Genomic DNA, 14,600 nt, shown 5'->3' on the forward strand with positions numbered 1-14,600 from the left:
TTATCCAAGGGCACACAGGTAGATAGAGGGAAAGCTGGGATTAAAGCACAGGACAAGCTTAATTTCAGAGCCCAAAGTCACTGTAAGTAGGGGGCCCTTCCTGAGAATGGATCATTGCTAATATTCGATTTTGTCTGATACATGAAGATTTTCTTCTCCCTGGATTTCTGGTCTCCAAGGATTCTTGTTCCTTCCTAGGTCAGCCACAAGCAAGATTTGGCTCAGAGGGGGTTTGAATGGGGGTAACTGAGGCAGCGGGGGGCCCCCTCCTTCTGTTCTGTCCCACTCCTGTCCCTCCTCTGCCACACTCTCAGGTCCCCAGGATAGGATGGGGAAGGTAGCAGATGGCCTGGGGTGGTTGGGGTGGCCGCCCATCTGTCCCCTCCCCCTGCATTGTCCCCAGAGCCAAGGGGGATGGGAGGGGGTCGTGGTCCACTGCAGTCTGGATCCTCCCCTTCCATCTTCTTGGAGGGAGCTGAGGAGCTGGTTGCCATGGAGACAGGGAAGAGGCAGGGGGATGCAGGGAGATACTGGGGTCAGGCAGAGATCCACACCTTCAACCCTCCAGGCCACATATACTCACATCACACAGGTATATATACTCCAACATCCATGGCGTCAGATGTGAAGTTCCCCCCAACACAGAGTCACACGGGGCCCCCCTGCAGACACACAGGTGCACACTCAATAGTTTGACACAGGCACACTCTGATATATGAAGACTCACAGGAGATAGGCATACACTAACACACTAACACACAGATGCCCATAATACATAATGTGCATTCACTCATGTGGACCCAAAGCCACATCACAGGCTCTCCTGCACAAAAAGATACATATCTAATATCTGAGTGTGTCCCAGGTGCCCCTGTTCAGAGCCAAAACAACTCCACACTTGGCCACACACACACTGAGAAGTTACAAGTATATGATCAAAACCACAAGACATACACAGCCTATGTTACATAAGGCATACATGTTAGTGACATGTGATATACAGGCTGACAAACAGACTCACTTATGTCTTCTACACTAACTGGGGAATCACATACATTTAGATACGCAGCCCATGTAGACAAAAGCTCCAAATGCACGGGACTTCACAGGCTACTCAGCGACACTCGTAACACACACGGAGTTCTGTGCGGGGCTCAGCCCCCACCCTCAAGTCATGCCTGCAGTCCCAGCTCCACACCGTACCCCCCCCACAAGCCCTCCCGTTTGGACACATACAACAGCACGGTCGGTCACGCACTCACACTCACACACAAACACAAACCTCCTCCTAGATATTTTTAAACCCAGGCTAGTTCTGCTGCTATGGCAACCGCCCCAAACCCATCACCATAGCAACCTAACGTCAGCTTTCCAAGCACCAAATCCTGGGGGATTGCAGGGCCCCAATCAGAGGCTGGTGGAGAGGGTTGTGGCACCCTCTGCCACCATCCGTGCCACCCCAGTAACCTCACCTTAGACCCTTTAGGGAAGCACTCACCCTAGGCTGTAGAAGGAGGGCTATAAGACCCCTGGACGGAGCTGCAGGCGAGGGCAGATCTCAACTAGCTTTGTCCTGCCCCATCAGAGTTTTATAGGACTCATGGGACAAAGGTCAACCTGGGCTGGACACACATAAGCCTAGCTTTGAAACCTGGCTCTGCCATTTACCTGCTGTGTGGCTTGGGCATGTCCTTACCCTCTCTGAGTCTCCTGTTCCTTAATTTGGAAAATGTTCTTGCTGCTGATGCTCACATCCTGAAGGACTATTCTGACTTAGCGGTTAGAAGCTCAGGCAAATTTGCATCCACATTCTGACTCTCCCACTTCCTAGCTGTTCTAACTCAGGCAAGAGCCTCCTCTTTTCTGAGACAAAGTTGGGGGTCAAATAGCAGTCCAATTACACAGGGCAGTTGGGAAGATTCCCAGTCAAGGTGTGTGGCCACTGATCTAAGAAGTTTGCACAAATCCCATCGTATTTAAGTCTTAAGCATGGCTTTATGGGTAGGTATTATCATTCCTATTTTGCAGAAAAGGAAATCGAGGCTCAGCGAGCTTGCCTGGGATCACACAGCTACAAAGTTTTGAAGCAGGTAATTTGAAGCCAGGCAAAGATGCTTCCTTAGCCATTTATCTCTCCTGACTAGAAAAGAGTGGATTCTTGGAAATGCTTTCTAACCTGAAAAATGGGGGTTCAAACAGTCCGGCTGGATGGGGTATTGAAGAATTTGACAGGCTCTGGAGATAAGTTGTTCTTCGGGTTGGTGGGGAAGAGACTGGGAGGGGCAGGGTAAGAGGGCAAGTGGGCAGGCTCAAGAGGGAGGTTGGCTGGGACCCGAGCCCTGCTCTCCTTCTTCCCAGCCTGGGGACCTCAGACTTGAGGGTTCTCCAGTATGAGCCTCAGTCTCACCGTCAGTCAACTGGGAGTCTTAACAGTGCTCTCACTGTGGCTCAGAGTCCAAGACGAAAGCAGGTAAAATCACTTGGCGTGGGTCCCAGCAAAGAGAAATCTAAGCCGATATTAACATCATCCATCCAGTCTGTGCATGGGATTTAAGAGAGGCAGTCTGTGTCGTGCAGGGTTTGGCAAAATATTTTGACCCACAGTAAGAAACACATTTCCATTGTGATTCCAATGCATAAAACACTGAAACAAAAGTTTCTTAAAATCGTACTTCTCCTGTACCTTCACCCATACTACGTCTATACTGTGTGCCCAGACTCTGATCCATTCCAGACTATTGAAAAATGCTGGTTGATTCCACGGTCCCTCAGTGTATGAAAAACCCTGGTAGGGAGTTTTCAAGGTGGAATCCTGGAGTCGTTGGAGGATTTTAAGCAGCGGAGTAACATGGGAATTAAAATGGCAATGGAGGGGAAGGGGCCAGCCTGAGACAGGAGAGGTTTTTTGCCTGAATGCCAGTGGAGGGGTGTGATCTCTTTGCAGGGACACATGCCAAGTGATTTTACCTGTTTTGATCTTGGACTCTCGGCCACACTGGGAGCACTGTCAGGGTACATAGAATAATTAATGTGGTGGATTGAACACAGTGTATTGTGGTTATGAGCATCAGATCTAAAGGCAAATCTTCACTCAGTCCATCCAACAAAGAAATTTTTGAGCGCTTGCTACATGTTGGACATTGTTCTAGGCACTGGAGATGGGGCAGTGAACAAAACAGACACCAATTCCTGACCTCACAAGCTCACGTTTCAGGGAGGTAGAGGATAAAAAGCAAAAGAAGTAACATATAGTCTGTTGGATGATGCTAAGTGCCACAGAGAAAAATAACACCAAGGAGGGATGAGGGATTGGGGTGCAGGGGATGGGAGGGAGGCTGAAGTTTTGTTTTGTTTTTTCCTTTTGAATGAGCCAAGCAGCTTGTTGGATCTTAGTTCTCTGACCAGGGATTGAACCTGGGCCCTTGTCAGTGAAAGGGCAGAGTCCTAACCCTGAGACTGCCAGGGAATTCTCTACAATTTTAAATTGAGTGAGTGACAAGGAAGACCTTGCCAAGGAGGTGACCTCGGAGCAGAAGAGGAAGGAGGTGAAGCAGTGAGCCATGTGGGTCTCTGGAGGAAGAGAGGGTGCAAAGGCCCTGAGGCTGGAGTGCACCTGGCCTGTTGGAGGAAGAAGGAGGCTCCCAGGGAAGCTAGAGAAGAGCTGGGGAGGGGAGAGCAGGAGGGGTCAAGGCAGAGAGGAGTCAGAAAGGGAACACTGTGTCTGCCTTGAGGGCCAGTGTGAAGACTTGGCTTTGACTTCGAGTGAGATGGGCACCGTGGGAGGATTTGGAGGAAGGGTTTGAGTCAACTTACAGGTTTTTTAAAAATTTAATACTAGCAATGACTTTCTCTTTCTTTCTTTCTTTTCTTAAAAAATTATTTATTTGGCTGTGCTGGGTCTTAGTTGCAGCATGTGACCTCAATTGCAGCTTGTGGGATCTACTTCCCTGACTAGGGATCAAACCTAGGCCCCTTGCATTGGAAGCACAAGTCTTAGCCACTGAACGCCCAGGGCGGTCCCTGAGTTAGGTTTTATCACCAGCTCTTTCTGGCTGTACATGAAGAACACTATGTGGGGGGCTGGGGTAGAAGAAAGGAGCCCAGGGAGGAGATGATGGGGACCATCCAGGTGAGAGGCGCTGATGGCTGGACTAGGGCGGTGGATAGTAGCGCAGCTGGGGAGACATCGCTGGAGTCCCTGTTCTCCTGTGTGACTTTCAACTGATCATTGCACCTCTCCAGAGCCTCTGTTTCCCGGTTTACGGATGGGAGTGATAATAAAGCACCCACCTCTCAGGGGGTCCTGTCTGGTCTCCATGTGATAGAGTGTGGACAGCCGTTGGCGCAGCACCGCAAACATGGCCTGCCATTGTCACTGACATTATCTGCCAGGTTCCCAGACCAGGGAGGGTCGGTGTCCTGTCCAGTGGAGCAAGGATGTGCTTTGGGAGGCAGGATGAAGAGAGGAGGTCTGATCTTGTGGGATTGTGTTTACCTGAGTCAGAGAATCTTAGAGCAAAAATTCTTGTGCTGAGAGAGACTTGAAGGTCTTCTGTTCCTCATAGCTTTGTGGGGGGGGGGCGGGGAGAGGGGGGGATGAGGAAGTGAAGATCCAGAGAACAGCTTTATCTTGCTGGGAGCCCATGGTGAGTTAGAGGCTGAGCCAGGGCTAGAATCCATCCCCACCTGAGTTCCCCATCCTGGATGCCTCTCTGGTGATCACGCCTTCTGACCACATCCCTCCCTCCCCCTCTGCCCCAGCCTCAACATCTTTCTGGGACTTCCTACTGCCTCTGGGATAAATTCCAAACTCTCCCAGTCTCTCGGGCCAAAAACCTTGCATTCGCCCTTGACGTCCCCTCTTTCCCTCACACCCATATCCAATCTGTCAGCAAACCTTGGCTGCGGCACCTTTAGATTTCAAATCTGACCTCCCTCTCGCTGCCTCTATCAACACGACCAAGGTCCACGCCCCTATCTGGGTTCTCACCGGGAGCCCCTCTCCCGAGCTCCTCACTTCTGCCCATCCTCGCCTCTCCTTTTGACAGCAGCTGGAACCAACCTTTAAAAAGGCAAGTCAGGGACTTCCCTGGGGGTCCAGTGGTTAAGACTCCAAGCTTCCACTTTAGGAGGTGCAAGTTCGATCCCTGGTGTGGGAACTAAGGTGCCATGTGCTGCGCATCCAAAATTAAAGGCAAATCAGATCACACACTGTGTTGTATGCAAGCGAAATAAAACTGGGGTCTTTGTAAGAATACTGAGGAGTAATTTAGAATTCTTGCCTTAAGCTTGGTGGAGGGAGGCGAAGCTTTTTGTGCCATTTCTCCACCTGCTGTAGATAGGGAAACCGAGTCATCGAGAAGTGAAGTCACTTGCCGCAGAGCTGGGAATTGAACCCTGGTAGCCTGGCTGCTGAAGTCCCTGCCCGCCCCCCGAAACTACCGCTTCACTCTACTATACTACTTCTCTTCCTCATGAGTCCTTCTCTTCTCAGTCAAATTTTTCTAGGTGCACTCCCACACCCTCCATCATCTCTCCCCTCCCTGGGAACATCGACGCTTCTCGAGCTTAGAACCACAAGTGCAAAGACTGAAGCTGATTTCTGCACAATCATCTTTGGTGGGATTTAATTTTAGTCATTTCCCTTCCATGGTCTTCCTCCTCCTGTAAGCACCCACTCTAATGTGCTTAATTTTTGGCCTCCAATCTTTCTTCTATTCTTTTACAAAGATCCCTGTGTATCCTTAAGGTCAGTTTTGTCGTCTGTGCTTTAAATTTGCAAAATATCACTGAGTGATGAACCTCATTGTCTTTCTTTTCTAAGAGCTCTCTATGTGGCTGTGCTTATTTCCAGTTCCTGACGAGTGAGTCTTTTTTTTTTTTAATTAAAAAAAGTTGGCGGGGGCGCTGTGCGGCATGTGGGATCTCAGGTCCCTCACCAGGGATGGAACCCACATTCCCCTGCACTGGAAGCATGGAATCTTATCCACTGTACCACCAGAGAAGTCCCAGGAATGAGTCTTACAGACTCTGAAGGGGCTGTCCAGGTTCAAGTCCCAGCCCAGGAGCCCACTAGCTGAATGACCTAGGGCAAGTTATGAACCTCTCTGTGCTTTGGTTTCTCTACCTGTAGAATAAAGAAAAGTGAAAGTGAGGTCGCTCAGTCGTGCTCAACTCTTTGAGACCTCGGGACCCCGCGACCCCGCGACCCCGTGGACTGTAGCCCGCCAGGCTCCTCTGTCCGTGGGATTCTCCAGGCAAGAATACTGGAGTGGGTTGCCGTTTCCTTCTCCAGGGGATCTTCCTGACCCAGGGGTTGAACCCAGGTCTCCTGCATTGCAGGCAGGCACTTTAGCCTCTGAGCCACGAGGGAGGCCCTCCTGTAAGATGGGGGTTGTTAAATCGTGATGGGCTTCCTTGCTGGCTCAGACAGTAAAGAATCCATCTGCAATATGGGAGACCTGGGTTTGGTCCCTGGGGTGGGAAAATCCCCTGGAGGAGGGCATGGCAATCCACTCCAGTATTCTTGCCTGGAGAATCCCCATGGACAGAGGAGCCTGGTGGGCTACAGTCCATGGGGTTGCAAAGATTCAGACATGACTGAGCGACTATGCACAAATCGTGGTACCTTTCTCATTAGATTGTTGCAAGCTGACATCTTAAAGCATTACTAAGAATGGCATGAATGTCAACTTCTACCTCTTTTTATGGGCTGTCCCAGGATATATTTTATATTCTACTTAAAAAATATTTTATTGAATTATAAATGATTTATACTCCACTGCTTGAGATTTCTTTGGTGGCTCAGATGGTAGAGAATCTGCCTGTAATGTGGGAGACCCAGCTTCGATCCCTGGGTTGGGAAGATCCCCTGGAGAAGGAAATGGCAACCTGCTCCAGTATTCTTGCCTGGGAAATCCCATGGACGGAGGAGCCTGGCAGGCTATAATCCAAGGGGTTGGAAATAGTCAGACACAACTGAGTGACTAACACTCTTGAGACTTAATGATGGGACATGAAATTCTTTCCAACTCTTTGCTACCTAAAGTCCACTCAAGGCTCATACTCATACCCACCTCATTTGGACGTTAGGGAAATCAGATTGTCTGGCATTCTCAGATTCAATTTCTCAAAGTATTGCCCTATTATTCTCTAGAAAGGATACACCTATTAACACTTCAGTGCCCAATGACCTGTTCTTCCACATACTTCTCCAGAGCTTGGTGTTCTTAAACTGTCTTATTTTCAATCTAATCAAAGTATCGCTTTATATACTTTCTTATGTAAATCAGTTAAGCTTCTCTGGGTTGCTTTAGTTTTCATCTCCACCTAGAATAACTACAAACTTACCTCTGTGTGTGTGTATGTGTGTATCTTTGAGTATTAACACGTTAAGGTTTTAGCCACTGTCACTGTGGACTTCCCTGGTGGTCCACGGGCTAAGACTCTGAGCTTCCAATGCAGGTTGTGCAGGTTTGATCCCTGGTGAGGGAACTGGGATCCCACATACCACAAGGCATGGCCAAAAAGAGTAAGAATAGTACCTCCTTTCTAGTATCATTAAGAGGATTCAGGGTGATGATAATAGCCACTCTTTATTATGTATTAACTACAAAGCAGGAGAAGGCAATGGCACCCCACTCCAGTACTCTTGCCTGGAAAATCCCATGGGCAGAGGAGCCTGGTGGGCTGCAGTTCACGGGGTCTTGAAGAATCGGACACGACTGAGCGACTTCACTTTCACTTTTTACTTTCATGCATTGGGGAGAAGGAAAAAGGCAACCCACTCCAGTGTTCTTGCCTGGAGAATCCCAGGGACGGGGGAGCCTGGTGGGCTGCCATCTATGGGATCGCACAGAGTCGGACACGACTGAAGTGACTTAGCTTAGCAAGCAAGGATTTTACCTGTAGTAACTCATGTATTCCTCGCAAAAACACTACAAGACCCATGCTCCTGGTATCACTCTCATTTTACAGATGAGAAAACTGACACACAGAGAAACTGACTAGAAAGAGCAGAGCTGAATTCAAACCCAGGCAGACACGCTCATTCACCACCTCATTGCCTCTGAATGAGTTGATGCAGAAAAGACACCTAGGGCTTAATGAAGGCTCTGAATTATCACAGCTGTAATCATCACACAGGACAATCCAGAGGGGGTTGGGGGATGTTTGCTAATTGCCTTGGCAAATTGGATAATGGATTCAGCTTTTGGGACATTTTACAAGTATAGTAATAATAGCATCTCGCATAAAAAAAAATCATGCTAGAGTGTGTGAAACTTGAAAGAGACTCACATGGACCTCTGTTCCCCATTTGTAAAGGGATAAAGTTGGACAAAATCCTGATCCCTATTCTTTTCACAGCCCCTCAGTTTTCCAAAATCAAAGCACTTACAACGATCACAGACACCTTCCTTCCCAGCACTCACCAAGTACCAGCTCCTGTCCCCAGCTTTTATGTGAATGAGATCAGCAGGCAATTCTCACCTAACTCTCATTCTGCCGTGTATTTGCACCTGCTGAACATGGCTGGACAAAAACACACACTTCGATGAATCTGGATTTACCGTAATTTCCTCCCTGGAAGCCCTGCTCATGTCCATTCACTCTCCCACAATCCTGGAAGTGTATTTCATGTATTCTCCTCCCTCCTTCAGCCTCAACTATCTCCTCCCTGGCATCACTCTCACCCTTGACCCTGATCCTGTTTTAAATCCATCAGAAGAGAATTTCTGCATATTCCCAGCAACTGTGTCGCAGCTACCAGCACCAGGGACCCTGTTCTCTGCCTTCCCTCCTGCTAAAGCTGGGAAACTCTCCTTGCCAAGAACACTTCACGTGTGCACTACATTCCATCCCCTCTTGCTACTGCTGCTGCTGCTAAGTCACGTCAGTCGTGTCCGACTCTTTGCAACTCCATGGACTGTAGCCTACCAGGCTCCTCCGTCCATGGGATTTCCCAGGCAAGAGTACTGGAGTGGATTGCCATTGCTTTCTCCACCTCTTGCTACTCAGGGCTGTAAATCAAGCAATTCTTTCCTCTCCTGCATCATCAATTCTCCCTTCTCTTCTGGATCATCTCATTGGCATAAAAACACGCTCTAACACAGACAAGCTTTTTAAACCCCGTCCAGCTATAGCTCCAATGGTCTGCTGCCTTTTACAACAACAACAACAAAACACTCCAAAAAAGGTATCTGTACCAATGTCTCCAATTCTTTTTCTCCAATCCTTGAATCATTCCAGTTAGGGTCTGGCTCCACCACTTGGCCAGATCAACTCTTGAGGTTACCAGGAACCTCTCTGTGATTCAACCCAATAGTTTAGTGACCTGCCTGCATATTACTTGAGCCTTCTGGTGGACAGTCACACCCTCTTCCTAGGTTTATTTCCTTCCCTTGACTTCTAAGACACCCTGCTCTCATGAATCCACCCCTGGCTCGGTGGCTGCTCCTTTTCAGACTCCTCTGTTGTTTCTTCCTCATCTTTGGGGTCTTTGAACATTGGAGGATCTTGGGGGCTCAGTCCTTGGTTCTGTTCTTTTTTTTTCTTTCCACTTACTCCTTTAGGGATGGCTTCCCAAATTCATTCATCATCCACCTATCTATTGACTATTTATCAACTGTCTATCTTTTGTCTATCTATATTTATATCTAATATTTATCCTATTTATCTAGCTATTGATCATTCATCTATCAACTATCTACCTATACTATCTATTGACCATCTTATCAACTATCTATCTGTATCTATCCTGCTTATCTATTTTATCTATCTATCTATTTAGGTTAGATCTCATCCTTGAATTCAGACTCATCAATTCAGCTACCCTCTCAACACTTTCACTTGGAAATCTATTAGGTACCTCAACACATCTAAAGCCAAACTCCCGATCCCCATTCGCTCCCTGCCTCCCCCACCTGTTATTCATCTAATCTCAATAAATGGGAACTTCATCTTGGCAGCTTCTCCGCTCAAAAACCTTGCAATCATTTCTGACTCCTCTTTATCTCTCTCCCAACACCCAATCCATCAGCAAATTCTGTCAGCTCTACCTTTAGAATAGATGCAGATTCTAACCACATCTTTCCACCTCCACTGCTACCACCCTCGGAAAAGCCACCTCTCATGTGAATGATTTTTTTGTAATCTTTTGCTTAAAAATTGTTTTATTGAGATGAAAGCCACATACCATTAAATTAACCACTTAAAAAGGCACAGACAAGAGGCTTTTCATACATTCACAGTGTGGTGAAAGCATCGTCTCTATTTAGTTCCAAAACATTTTCACCATCCCCCAAAGAGACCTCACACCCCCACGCCCCAGCTTCGGGCCCTGCCTCCACTAGTCTGCTTTCTGTCCCTATGGATATGCCTGTTCTGGATGCTTCCTGTGAATGGAATCATGCAATATGGGACCCTTTGTGTCTGACTTCTTTCACTCAGCACAATGTTTTCAGGGTTCATCCACGTTTGCAGCACGAATCCGTACCCCATTCCTTTACACTGCTGAATAATATTCCACTGTATGGACAGACCACATTTTATTTATCTTTTTATCTATTGATACACATTTGGATTGTTGCCACCTTTTGGTTATCATGAATAATACCACTGTGAAGATTCATGTAAAGTTTCTGAACACAAGTTTTCAATTCTCTTGGGTATATATACCTAGGAGTGGAATTATTAGGTCGCCTGAGAATTCTATGTTTAACTTTATGTAGAACCACCAACATGTTTTCCACAGGTCGTACCATTTTATCTCATTGGAATTATTTTAACAGGCTATTCTCTCTCTTTTTAAAATATTTACTTATTTATTTGGCTGTGCTGAGTCTTAGTTGTGGAACACAGGATTTTTTTTTTTTTTTCAGTTGTAGCATGAGAACTCTTAGCTGCAGCATGAGAACCCTTAGCTGTGGCATGTGGGATCTAGTTTCGCTGACCAGGGATCAAACGCAGGTCCCCTGCATTGGGAGACGGAGCACAGAGTCTTAGTCACTGGACCATTAGGTAAGTCCCTTATCAGCCTATTAACACAGTGAGACCACTCAAGATGTGAGTAAAATTATGCCCCTGCTGCCCTCTCCCTTCAACAGATCCCTCCTCACTCAGAGTCAAACTCAAAGACCTCACGATGACTTTTAAGACCCTACACCGCTTGGCTTCTGGCTCTCTCCCAGACATCATCTACACATTCCCACTCACTCAGTATTGACCGCCTCACTGTTCTTTAAATGCATCAGGCATGCTCTCAACCTCAGGGCCTTTGCACTGACTGTTCTTTTTCCTGAAATGCTCTACCTCTGGACCACAAGGATGGCTCCTACACTTACTTCGGGTCTCTGGTCTCAGCCAGCTTCTCAGAGAGAACATCTCTGACCATGCTGTCCACTTTACTCTGCTTTTTGTTTTTCTCCATAGCACTTTTCACCACCTAACATTTATTTATTCATATTTTTTTAAAGAGACACATCTTTCTCTTTTCTTCTTTGCACGTTTTTTAAAATATTATTTATTATTTATTTTAACTTTTGGCCACCTGCGGCATGTGGGATCTTAGTTCCCTGACTAGGGATCAAACCCGCACCCCCTGCATTGGAAAGCAAAGTCTTAACCCGCACCCCCTGCATTGGAAAGCAAAGTCTTAACCACTGGACCACTGGGGAAGTCCCTATTTATATTTTATAAATATATTTATATAAATAAATATTTATTATATTTTATGTTATTTATATGTTTTCTTTTCACTAGGGCATAGGCTTTTTCTGTCTGTTCACTGAGGTTCCTACTCTCAGCACATAGTGCCTGGAATATAGAAAAGTGCCCCAAACACAGCAGGTGCTCAGTAAACAGCTGACAAATGAATGAAGGAATGAATGCATTGAACTGCATTATAGATGAAGCCAATGAAGCTCAGGAAAGATGCATGGCTTATCTTAGTAGTCCCAAGATGATAAGATGAAGTCTTGAGATTTTTCTCTTTTTTTTTCATATACGTTGGGATTCTAATCCAGGTCTTTCTGACTGAAACACTCCCAAGTTCTTAACTGGACTGTCTACTGAACTTTATGTCTGGGCATCATAATAACCCCAAATGTTATTTTTTAGCAATACTCAGTCTACAGGTGGGAAAACTCACACCCAGCAAGGGAAGGGGCCCTCACAAGCAGTTGGTGGCTGTGTCAAGACTAGCTATGATGCTTCAGGGCAGGATTTCTGGCACTAGCCTCTGGCACACAGTGAATATTCAATTCAATAGATGCAGAATGACTGGTATTAAGAGTGGATTTATCATAAAGCTCACATAAGCTTCAGGGCCCCTGGTTTACATAGGCCTTTCCATGGCTCCAGTAAGGTGTCCCTGCGGTCTGATGTGTTTGAAAATTTTGCAAAAGTAAGATATTCAAAGTGCAGTTGGTTAAGAGACTTTCCTGATAGTCCAGGGGCTTCCCTGGTGGCTCAGTGGTAAAGAACCTGCCTGCTGATGCAGGAAACATGGGTTTGATCCCAGGGTAGGGAAGATCCTCTGGAGAAGAAAATGGTAACCCACTTCAGTATTCTTTCCTGGGAAATCCTGTGGGCAGAGGAGCCTGGACAGAGGACTACAGTCCATGGAGTTGCAAAGAGTCAGACATGACTCAAAGACTAAACAACAACTGGTGGTCCAGTGGTTAAGATTTCATGCTCTCGATGCAGGGGGCCCGGGTTTGATCCCTGGTCAGGGAACTAGATCCAAAATGTCGCAATGAGTATTACTTGTGCCACAACTAAAGATCCTGCATGCTACAACTAAGACCTGGGGCAGCCAAAATAAACGAATAAAAATTTTTTAAAAATGCAATTGGTTAAGACGATTGACTTCTCCCAGTTCTGTGTCCCTGTGTGGCATTTCTCTCTACCATGTATGGTGTTGGAGTCACCTTGGTTACTGATAAGATCTAGGTGAGGGGAAGGTGAGTTGAAGGTACTTTTAGGTTGGGTTCTGTGGGATATTTTTATACGGTTCATAGATGTGCATGCATGCTAAGTTGCTTCCAGTCATATCTGACTCTTTGCGACCCTATAGGCTGTAGCCCGCCAGGCTCCTCCATCCACGGAATTCTCCAGGCAAGAATCCCTGACCCAGGAATTGAACTTGTTATCTTTTATGTCTCCTGCATTAACAGACAGGCTCTTTAACCACTAGCGCCACCTGGGAAACCCATAGTTCATAGACACTTTGAGCTATACTTGAATTACCTAACCAGTTGTCCTGGTGTCTCAAATGGCTTCCAGAATGATCCTATTGTCCAAGGTGCTAACTAACTAGGTACAAGGCCAGTTTGTTGTTGTATGAATGGTCCTAAAGTGATCTACTCCAGAAGCACTTGCATAAGAAAGTGAATCAGGAATTAAAAGGACTGAGCCAGAAGTTAGAATGTAGAAGCATTTTCCAAAATGTGTAGCTAAGATGAGTTGAAAGTGAAGTCGGCTCAGTTGTGTCTGACTCTTTGCGACCCCATGTACTGTAGCCTACCAGGCTCCTCCATCCATGGGATTTCCCAAGCAAGAGTACCAGAGTGGGTTGCCATTTCCTTCTGCAGGGGATCTTCCTGACCCAGGGACCGAACCTGGGTCTCCCACATTACAGGCAGACCCTCTGAACCACAAACTTCACGAAACTTTCCCCAAATTTCCAAAATACTTAGATGACATCACCAATACTGTCTTGTGAACTTTTTCTAAATGATAATGACTAAAGAAAAGTTCCATCGAGTAGATAATTTACTTTTCTCTTTCTCTGTAGATGAGGATATTATGAGGTAAGGATGTTATGAAATAGGGGCATGCAGCCAAAAAAGTAGGAAACATAACCACAGAGGTGTGTCAGGCAGTAAATTAATAAAAAACATTACATTATCTTCTGGGATTTTGCAATGTTTGTGGTATTTGCCAGCTCTTTTAAATATGTAATATGTTATTATTTCACATTCTAAGTAAATTTACATGTCCATACCGAATTTTGTGTTAGTGATTTTGTATTCCTTTTCTTAAAGAACGCTCCCTTCCCTTACTCCCCTATTAAATTCTGTAAGCTATATCCACCCTGTTGATAACTCTTAAACCAAAATAGGGGTAGTTTTCAAGCTGTGTGATCCCGGGCCAGAGGCTGTACCTCTCTGAGCCTATTTCCTTGGTGACAAGATGGGAATTATAATAGCTCCCGCTGCTGCTGCTAAGTCTCTTCAGTCGTGTCCGACTCTGTGCGACCCCACAGACGGCAGCCCACAAGGCTCCCCCGTCCCTGGGATTCTCCAGGCAAGAACACTTGAGTGGGTTGCCATTTCCTTCTCCAATGCATGAAAGTGAAAGGTGAAAGTGAAGACGCTCAGTCGTGTCCAACACTTAGTGACCCCATGGACTGCAGCGCACCAGGCTCCTCCCTCCATGGGATTTTATAGCTCTCACAGTGCGGGGTTTTTGCTAATTTTAAATAAGCCAAGGCCTGCAAACTGCTACGTGCAGGCTTGGAACACACCGACCGATGGTAAATCTCAACCAGTTTTCACACTAAGAACGTTTCCTTAGCATCTTAACCCGCAGCGAAGACC

This window comes from Ovis canadensis, chromosome 14 (assembly GCF_042477335.2).
Source record: "Ovis canadensis isolate MfBH-ARS-UI-01 breed Bighorn chromosome 14, ARS-UI_OviCan_v2, whole genome shotgun sequence".
In the NCBI taxonomy this organism is placed as follows: domain Eukaryota; kingdom Metazoa; phylum Chordata; class Mammalia; order Artiodactyla; family Bovidae; genus Ovis; species Ovis canadensis.